At 49.1% G+C, this 9,829-nt stretch overlaps 1 long non-coding RNA gene across 1 annotated transcript; it reads right to left on the bottom strand.

The window, feature by feature from the left end:
• Positions 1 to 7,955: 7,955 nt before the first annotated feature.
• On the bottom strand, positions 7,956 to 8,440 carry LOC123106711 (uncharacterized). Its single transcript, XR_006451442.1, has 3 exons — positions 8,398 to 8,440; positions 8,232 to 8,303; positions 7,956 to 8,119 (listed from the first exon to the last, which is right to left on the bottom strand). It is a non-coding gene; the product is annotated as an uncharacterized lncRNA (long non-coding RNA).
• Between the last annotated feature and the right edge of the window lie 1,389 nt (positions 8,441 to 9,829).

The raw sequence follows: 9,829 nt of genomic DNA, 5'->3' as shown, positions 1-9,829 counted from the left end.
CATCATCATCATCATCATCATATATAGCGTGAAGCTCCTGCCTGATGCCCATTGATTTCAAGTCTGCCCTTGCTTTCGGCCCATCTTTGGTCCTCTCTGGCATGTTGAGCAGGGTACCAAGCAGACTCTCGCACACGTTCTTCGTGATATGCATGCCATCAAGGCTGTGAGGCACACGGTGGATCTTCCAGTACAGCAAGTCCCAGAAAACAGACCTCGTTTTCCATACCTTCAGCAGCGGCTCTGGCGCCTTTCGCTTCTTTCCCGGCTCTGGCGCCTTTTGCTTCTTTCCCGGCAGTGGGTAGTCTTTCCAATTTTTCAACAGCTCGTTTATTTCCTCGCCGCTCGTGGTACGCGGGCGTCCTCGGGGTTCGGTTTCACCATCGAACAGATCCTTGCGTTTTCTCCACGGGTCATCATCGCGAAGCCACCTTCGATGTCCCATGAACACGGTTTTCGAAGACCCGGGATCTCTATCTAGCTGGCGATACGTTGTGTCATCCATGCACCTGACGCATCCAGAAAATCAGTGGACCACCTGCCCCGTGACATATCCGTAACCGAGATAGTCGTGCACCGTCGTGAGCAGCGCGACTCTCATAGGGAAATATTCTTTCTCTGCGGCGTCCCACGTATTGGCTGGCGTTTTCCACAGCGTGTCAAGCTCCTCTTTCAGCAGCCCCAGATACAGATTGATGTTGTTCCCTGGTTGTTTCGGTCCTTCAATTAGCATACTCATGTGAATGTACTTCCTCTTCATGCACAACCAGGGGGGAAGGTTGTACATCCACACAAACACAGGCCAGGTGCTATGTGTGCTTCTCTGGCTGCCGAACGGATTGACTCCATCGGTGCTCGCGCCCAGCATGATGTTCCTTGGATCGTTCCCAAATTCTGGGTCTTTGAAGTTCAACGCTTGCCACTGGCTCGCATCCTTACGGTGACTCAGCATCTTGTCTTTTTTATCTATCTCCGAATCATTTGCGTCATCTTCTCGCTTCTTCTCCTCCCTATCCGCGTGCCAACGCAGGAGCTTTGCTACCTTAGGGTCCGCGAAATACCGCTGCAGACGAGGAGTGATCGGAAAGTACCACACCACTTTTCGAGGAGCTTTCTTCCTCTTCTTGTATCGAGTGACGCCGCACACCGGACATATGGTAGACTCCGCGTGCTCGTCCCGATAAATGATGCAATTGTTCATGCACACATGGTATTTCACGTGCGGTAAATCCAGAGGACACACGATTTTCTTCGCCTCCTCCAAACTGGTCGGGCACTTGTTCCCCTTGGGAAAACGTTCGTGCCAGAATGACATGTTCTCGTCGAAGCATGTGTCGGTCATTTTGTGTTTTACCTTCATCTCCAGAGCCATGAGCGTTACTTTCAGGCGGGTATCCTCGGGCCTGCATCCTTCATACAATGGAGTAACCGCGTCTAACTCAAGTTGATCCATCTTGGCTTTCTCTCTGGCGGCAGCTCTTGCGTTATCCGTCTGCTTGAGAAGCAGCTCTTGAATATGAGGGTCCTGCACCCAGCCCATCGATGGTCCAGCGTCGTCTGCTCCGCCGGCATCATCATCTTCATGATCATGCCCGTCGTCTGCTCCGGCATCTTCCTCATCATCATGTCCTGCATCTTCTACATGATGACTGTGTACAGCATCGCCGTCGTGATCATCTCCTGGGGATTCTTCGTCTTTTCGCCCGCCCGAGCCTCGGTGGTTGTCTTGCTGCCCTTCCTCATTTCTTGCCCGGCCCCCATGGACGACTTCATAGTCATCTTCGTCACCTTGCCAATGATAGCCATCCATGAAACCACGCAAGAGCAGGTGGTCCCGCACCTGCCCGGATTCCGGGTCCGCAATAAGGCTCTTCAGCTTGCATCTTCGACACGGACATCTTATCTCCGTCTCGTTCTTTTGAAGCATCTCGGCCTTCACGGACCTCAAAAACCTATTCACGATGCCTTCGGTCATTGTGCGGACCATGGTTGCCTGCGGGGTAGAGCAAAACGATATTTTAGAACCAAGAAAAAATTTGGCATGACTTTCCCTAAAAATAGGACCAAAAAGAATGCTTAATGCCAAAATTCTCGCCGAAACGGAAATGAATCAACATTCTGGCAAAATATTGGCAACTATCGCATTTCAAATACCGGTACACCTCCAAACACAAACACATATGCAACACCACAAACATATGCAACACCACGAACATACATAGATCTAGCTAGGCCATAAAAAGTGCATGTGCACATTGTTGTAGGGAGAACAACATAAATATAGCTTCCCCCCTTACTTACCTATCAAAACAAGGTAATTTAACCACTTAAATTGAATGAATCTATGGTGGAAATGAGGTGAAAAAGAGGAGGCACCCGAGACAAGGAGGAGGTGGAGAGAATGAAGTGGGGAGAAAGTGAGTGTGGGTAGGAGACGTTGTCCAAAATATCTTGTTGCTGCCCACTTACTAATGGCGCACCAACTCTAAATGCGCCATTAGTAATCCAGGTTACTACCTTCTGGTGGTGCGCCATTAGTAGTTTTCCCAAAAAACATACTAATGGCGCACTGTCCCATAGTGCGCCATTACTAGTTTAAACTAGTAATGGCGCACGGTGGAACAGTGCGCCATTAGTAGTTTTGCAAAAAAAGGAATAAAAAATATAATAAAAAAACAACATTAGTGGCGCACTTTCCGACAGGTGCGCCATTACTAGTTACAACTAGTAATGGCGCACTATGTCTGGATGCGCCATTAGTATGTTTGGACAGGCGCACTAGTTCAAAAAAAAATTTGATACTAATGGCGCACCCTGGTCCTGGTGCGCCATTAGTAGTTTCAACTCTAATGGCGTATCAGAAGGTGGTGCGCCATTAGTATATACTAATGGCGCACCGCTTGTCTGGTGCGCCATTAGTGTCAATCCCATCTATAGCCCTTTTTCTAGTAGTGTTCTTACTTCACTTCTTGAATCTCGGGACGAGATTCTTGTTTTAGTGGGGGTGAGTTGTCACATCCCTAGTCCTAGTATGCTGTGAGATAGCTAGTCATGTGTTGCATCATGTTTAAATTCTTATGAATTTGAATTGGGGACTGTTGAAACCCTAGCACAGATGAATCCAACTAGGTTCAAATAAAAAATATCATTTTCAATGATCCCAAAATTCCTTTGGAAAAGTTCATCATTTTTGAATTGGTCTAGAACCTCTGCCAAAAATGGTGCACATTTTCCTTGGTCACTTTGGATTTTTGAATGAATTCATAAAGTATTTGCATTTGGGCATTTAAATGCTATAAAATATTTTAAATGCTCAAATAATCATAAACTAAAATGTTTACTGTTGGATATATTATAAACAGTAGCCATGATTAGTTTCATGATTTTTGGAAATGTCTTAGCATTTTATTTAAGTCAAAAACAATTACAGAAAATAGAAAAGAGAACAGAAAAATAAAACAGAACACAAACCTACCTGGCCTTACCTGAGAGGCCCAGCAGCAGCCAGCCCACCAGAGCCCAGCTGCCAGTCGTCGTCGTCCTTGCGCCAGAAGGACGCGGGCGCGTGCCCGCCGCGCGTGGCCACACGCCGGCCACCTCCAGGCTGCCTGCCTGTGCGACGACCCCCCTGGAGACGCCACGCACCCCCAGGCACTCTCACTCCTCCCCCAGTGCTCATCCCCTCCCCTGTCCCTCTCGCGCGCACCCACCCGACCGCAGCCGTCGCTGCCGCTCATTGTTGCCGTGCCCTGAGCCTCCCCCTCACCTCTCCGACATGCCCAGGGGCTCCGCCACCGACGCCTAGCCCCCCTGTTGACTCACACGACTCCAAATGCCGCCGAACACCGTCTTCGCCTTTGTCTTCAACCTCGGGCACCCGAGCCCGTCTCCGGTCGATTCGGGGCCGCCAGGACCTCCCCGAGCTCGCTGACCCCCTCTTTGGCATCTCCATGAGCCCTACTCCCAACCCCTCTCTCCCCGCTATCGTTTTCGCCCCTAGCCGCATCAACCATCGGAGCCGAGCGCTCCCCACCGCCGGCCATGTCGCCGCCACGGTGGCAACACCCGCACGTCGCACCAGAGCATGTAGGCGTGCTCAGCGCTTCCTTAGGAAGCCGCAGACCCCACCAGTTCGTCTCGAAACGCTCCGTAGCGCCGAACCCGCCGTTCCCGTAGCTCGGAGCTACAACCATGGTTGTCGTGGCCATCGTCTCCGGCCACCCCGCAGCCTCCCGCGTGATCCCCTGGATGCGTGCGAGGATGGGCATCCCTCTGGTGCCTCCAGCGCGTCGAGCCGACCCCTGTAGTGTCGTCCCGGGCAACTCCGGTGATCCTCCGCCGTCGGGTTTGGTCGCCGGCATCCAACTCCGGTGGCTGGTGATGTGGCACCATCATTAGCACCTAACTAACCCCCTAGAGTCACTGACATATGGGCCCAGGCCTTAACTAAACTATATTAGGTTTAGTTTAATTTTAATTAACCATGTTAGTTAACTGTGTCACTGACGTGTGGACCCCACACGTCAGGTTTGACCTGGACCGAGCCGTTGACCTGCTGACGTCACTGTGAGGTCATGCTGACGCAATAAGTCCTTTCTGGAATTTAAATAAATCTTAAATGATTTATTATTTTTAGAAATTACCCCCAAACTTCTAAAAATCATAGAAATTCAACTGTAACTCCAAATGAAAAGATTTATATATGAAAAGTTATGAGAAAAATTCAAGGAATCCATGTGTACCATTTTCATGCATGTTTGAACAATGTTTGTCCTCTGTTTTGGACAAAACAAGTAAAGGGCATTTAAATAATCATGTATGGAGTTGGAATTTGAATCATGTATTCAAACCAACTTCATTTAAATCAGAACTAGATGCATTAGCTCAAATCACAACATATTGCCATGTCATGATCATGCATCATATTGTCGCATATGCATTGATTGTGTTCTTCTCTATTGCCGGTGTTTGTCCCCCTTCAGTAGACGATGTTCCGACGATGTGATCGATGACACCGATGAAGAACTATACTATCTTCAGAAGTGCCAGGCAAGCAAAACCCCCTTGTTCATTCCGATACAAACCCACTTTCTCACACCTGCTCTCTTTTACGGCATTAGGACAACAACGATTCAACTGTTACATGCTGCGGTAGTTGAACCCCTTTCCTTTGCATGAACTGTCATTGCCACAGTAAATAGATGAAACCCACTAGCATGAGTAGGAGTTGTTTGAGCCCTAATGTGCCTACTCATTCATGTTTTCTTGTCATGCCTGCTATTGCTTAGAGTTGTGTCAGGTCTGATTCATCGGGGATGAACTGGAAAGTTGTGAACATGTCCTACTATGTGTGAGCTAAGTGTGTGAACACGATTTGGTAAAGGTAGCGGTGAGAGGCCATGTAGGAGTACATGGTGGGTTGTCTCACTGAAACCATCCTCAGTAACTGAGTTCTGTGTTTGTGATCCATGAAACAGCTACTACCACACATTGGGCCCTGAAATATGACCCCGCTCGACTTATTGACCCCTCTCATCCTCTGTCCAGCAGTTGCAACTAGTTTCTGTTGTTTGTACGTTATGTGTTGGCGGCCGTGCGTAGCGCTGACCCTAGGGGTGGGCTATGATGCGGTAGATACACTATGGCTGGGTATGCCAGGCGCCCGTTTGGCGTCTCGGGACCCTGTACACATCGTTTGAGGTCATTGAGGACACCCCGGCCGGATTTCCTTGCGGATGGAACCCGAATAGGTGATTAACCTGGACTAGAGACTTGTGTGGTTAGTCAGGTCGTAGTCTACACCCACGTCGGTTTTCGCTTGAAGTCTGCCAAGCACATGTCGTGTGCAGACGCTAAGTGGTGGAAACATGTGTGACGAAGTACACCCCTGCAGGGTTATAAATGATCTATTCGAATAGCCATGTCCGCGGTAAAGGACTTCTGGGTTGCATATAACAATTCATAGACAAGTGAAAGTGGATACTCTAAAACTCGCAAGATAAGTGTGAGTGCTATGGATGGCCTTCTCGTAGGGAGACGGAAGGGGACCCTCAGTTGTGTATTGAATGGTGAATATGTGGACTCGTGTGCGCCACCTCAAAACAGTTGCTTACAGTCGTAGTTCAGGATAGCCATTGAGTCAAAGCTGGCTTGCTGCAGTTAAACTCCACCACCCCCTTTGTTGATACCGATGCATATGTAGCTAGTTCTGATGTAAGTCTTGCTAAGTACTTTGTACTCACGTTTGCTTCATTTATGTTTTGCAGAGAGACTCCAGTCTGGCTAGTAGTTTCGCGTGGACTTCGACGTTAGCTTGATACCTCAGCTGCGATCTTGTGCCCTCGGCAGGATCTGGTAGATAGTCAGGCTTCTTAGCCTTTTTCATTGTAGATGCCTGTACCCAGACATGTTAAGCTTCCGCATGTGTTTTGATTTGTATGCCATGATTGTTGGGTCATGAGACCCATGTTTGTAATTTCTCACACCTCGGAGCTTAATAAATACTTGAGTCGTAGAGTTATGTTGTGATGCCATGTTGTATTTACACATATCGAGCATATTGTATGTATGATTGAAATGCTTGGTATGTGTGGGATCCGACAATCTAGTTCTTTATCCTTGGCAGCCTCTCTTATGGGGAAATGTAGTCTAGTGCTTCCATGAGCCATAGTAATCCTGCTAGCCCAACACTACTTCTCAGGACACTTGACTGGCCGGCATGTGTTTCACTTTGTTCCGGTGTCTGTCCCTTCGAGGAAATGTCACGCGGTGACATCCAGAGTCCTGCCTAGCCTGCTATAGCCCGGGTTCCCGGAGTCCTGTTAGCCCAGTGCTACAGCCCGGATTCACACGCTGCTGACCGACATGCTCGATGTGATTCATGTATGCCTGTCCCCATAGGTTGGTGCCGCTTTGGGTTCATGACTAGCCATGTCGGCCCGGGTTCTCTGTCATATGGATGCTAGCGACATTATCATATACATGAGCCAAAAGGCGCAAACGGTCCCAAGCCAGGTAAGGTGGCACCCGTGGGAATACCGTGCGTGAGGCCGCAAAGTGATATCAAGTGTTACATGCTAGATCGGTGTGACTTTGGAATCGGGGTCGTGACAGAAGTAGTGAACAAAGGTTGTGAATGATTTTCATACGACTATGTACAGTCATGGTTCTGGACATGAAAATGTTTATGTACATTCATGAAAGTTTTGCACATGACATGAGCAAGTCTGCAGTCCCTAATTAGATTACATGTTCTTACTTATGAGCACGAGAAGAATACATAGACACTGGAATATCCTCATGCTTAAACTAGAAAGAGAACAAAAGAAAACTGAAAATATCTATGCAGCAGAGAGAGATAGCAGGGCAGGAGGACCTATGGACCAACTTGTCCTTCACCAGATCGTTCAAGGGGAGAAAAACAGCAGCAGATTAGCTTGCCTGTTCCCGTTAACACAACTAGACCAGAGCAGCCATATCGGAACATAACTATATGGCGAATAGTTTGACACTATCAGCTATGCAGTTATATGGCTCAGGAACATCTACTCAACAAACAAAGAGTGCTACTACTCTGGCACATAGAGATGATGCATCAGCAAAATATTTCAAAACTGGATAACTGAGATGATTTACTGAATGAAATCTTGTGGATATACTTACACCACATACCTAGCGTACCATTGCACTTACACCATATAACAAGCGAGGGGTCGGGTCGGGGCACTGACCTAGAGTCGCCGGCGCGGGAGCTCACCTTGGCCTTCATCCTGCCGCCGGACGCTAACCTGATCAGAGCGCGCAGAAGCCAAAATCATGGACTGGCCGGGAACCCAGCAGGGCGAAAGAAACAAATTTAGGCATGTGAGAACTAGGGGCATCATCATATAACCAAAAGAAATTTTATGTCCCTGGCACGGCCAGGAAGAACAAGTGTAGATGAACAGCAGAGGGGCTTACAATTATTACGTAAAGGGGCTATCCCAGGACAACACCCCAGCAGAATGCACACAAAAATTACAGGACGGTTAACTCAGCGAAGGAGGACCGGAAGGTTTCTGGGAATGTGACTGGCGATGGCGGTGGGCGTCACTCAAAGATCCTCCGGGCCGTTGATGTCCTGGTGACACCAGAGAAGGCCATGTGTTAGTCTCAGACCATGCATAACAATCATGACACATGCCACACATTTTCAGATTGGGTAGGTGTTGGGATGTGAAATGAAGGCTTACCTTGTTCTCGAGCACAGCTCCATCTGGGATCTCCAACTTGACTCCAGCCTTGGCTGCGATGGTCACGTTGCCCTGCAGATGGGATGAGCAGATTTGATTAGCATTAGGTCCATTTGCACACAGTAACTAACCGCAGCAAAAGGAGAATGATGACTATGAAGTTCACCTTGAGCACGACTGTAGAGCCAAACAAGACATCACCAGAGACCTTCAAGCTATCGAGCTCAATGATACTAGGGATCGACTTGAAACGGGCAAGGAAGTTGGCAACCTACAATTCGTCGAGAAAAAAATGCAATTCACAACCACATTCCAGCTTCTTTCATGATTCCAGGACAGACTCGCGGAGAAAGCAGTACTAGGAACATGTGGAAGGCGAGAGGAGGTGAGGTGGGGTGGGGTACCGCGGCGATGAAGAAGGTCTTGTCGCCGACCTCGGAGAGCACAGTCATGGCCAGCGACTTGGTGAGCCCCTGCAGAAGGAAGGAAGCAAGCGAAAAAACAAGGTCAATTCAGCAACCTCCACCTGCGCCGTGCAACGAGAAAGAGAGGAGAGAGCGGAAGGGAGGGGAGCTGACCCCGAGCAGAGACGGTGACATGGCGGCCGATGGCGGAGGGAGGCACCGATTCCGATCCAGGAGGGTGAGGAGAGGATGTGCGGGGACCTCGACGAAGAACTCGTAGATGGCGGGGACCTTGACGACGAACCCCGCGGCGGGATCCCAGACCTGGTGGGCGGGGACGGCCTTGGCGCTGGTGCCGTGGCGAGAGCGGCGGGTGGAGCAGCGCCGGAGTTGGTGCGGGCGCGGGCTAGCAGGTCGCAGGTGCGGCCCCGCGGAGCGAGACCCTCCTGGCCACGGCGGCACAGCCCTCGGTGCCGCAGACGCGGACGCCAAGAAGGGCAACTCCGCCGAGGAGGCAATGGCGAGGGCGGGTGAGGCGGAGGCCTTGAGCGCGAACGTCGACGGCGGAGGAAGGGGACGGTGGACGAGGGGGCGGAGGAAGGGATTGGATCTGGAGAGAATGGGTGTGGCGGCTGGCGGGGAGGAAGGGGAGGGGATCGAGAGGAGCTTTGCCGAATCTGGAAGGGGAGAGGAGGAGCAGAGAACGAGGGAAAGAAAGGAGGTGGGGGGTGGATGGAAAATGACCATAGGACAGAGCTAGGGTTTTGGGGACACATCCATGTTTGGTGCGGGCTGTTGGATCCAGGGGACCCGATGGTGATTTACCTATGATCCGCGTGAGAGGCCCCTGGACCAATCAGAACGCAGTATACAAGTATGATATTTTGACCATTTAAATTGGTCATAATCGACTAAAAGTAATGTGCTAAATCATGTTAGCTATTTTATTATGACCTGAAAATTTGAAAAAAAAACTTCTTATTGTGTCAGCAAATTTGACTATTGTTTTCAGGAATAATCATAAATTGAAATAAGATAAATATTTTTAAAGAGTTATGAGAAATGAGTTTTTTAAATCATTTTTTTCATTTTTTGAGTGTTCAAATGAGCTTTTTTGTGAATGACCTACCAAATATTTGTTCCAAAATTGTAACAAATCAATTTTCTAAAATACTAGGACATATTTAATGGACA

This window comes from Triticum aestivum, chromosome 5A, assembly GCF_018294505.1.
Source record: "Triticum aestivum cultivar Chinese Spring chromosome 5A, IWGSC CS RefSeq v2.1, whole genome shotgun sequence".
NCBI lineage: Eukaryota > Viridiplantae > Streptophyta > Magnoliopsida > Poales > Poaceae > Triticum > Triticum aestivum.
The sequence above is the reverse complement of the archived record's forward strand: the minus strand, read 5'-3'. Positions and strand labels throughout refer to the sequence as shown.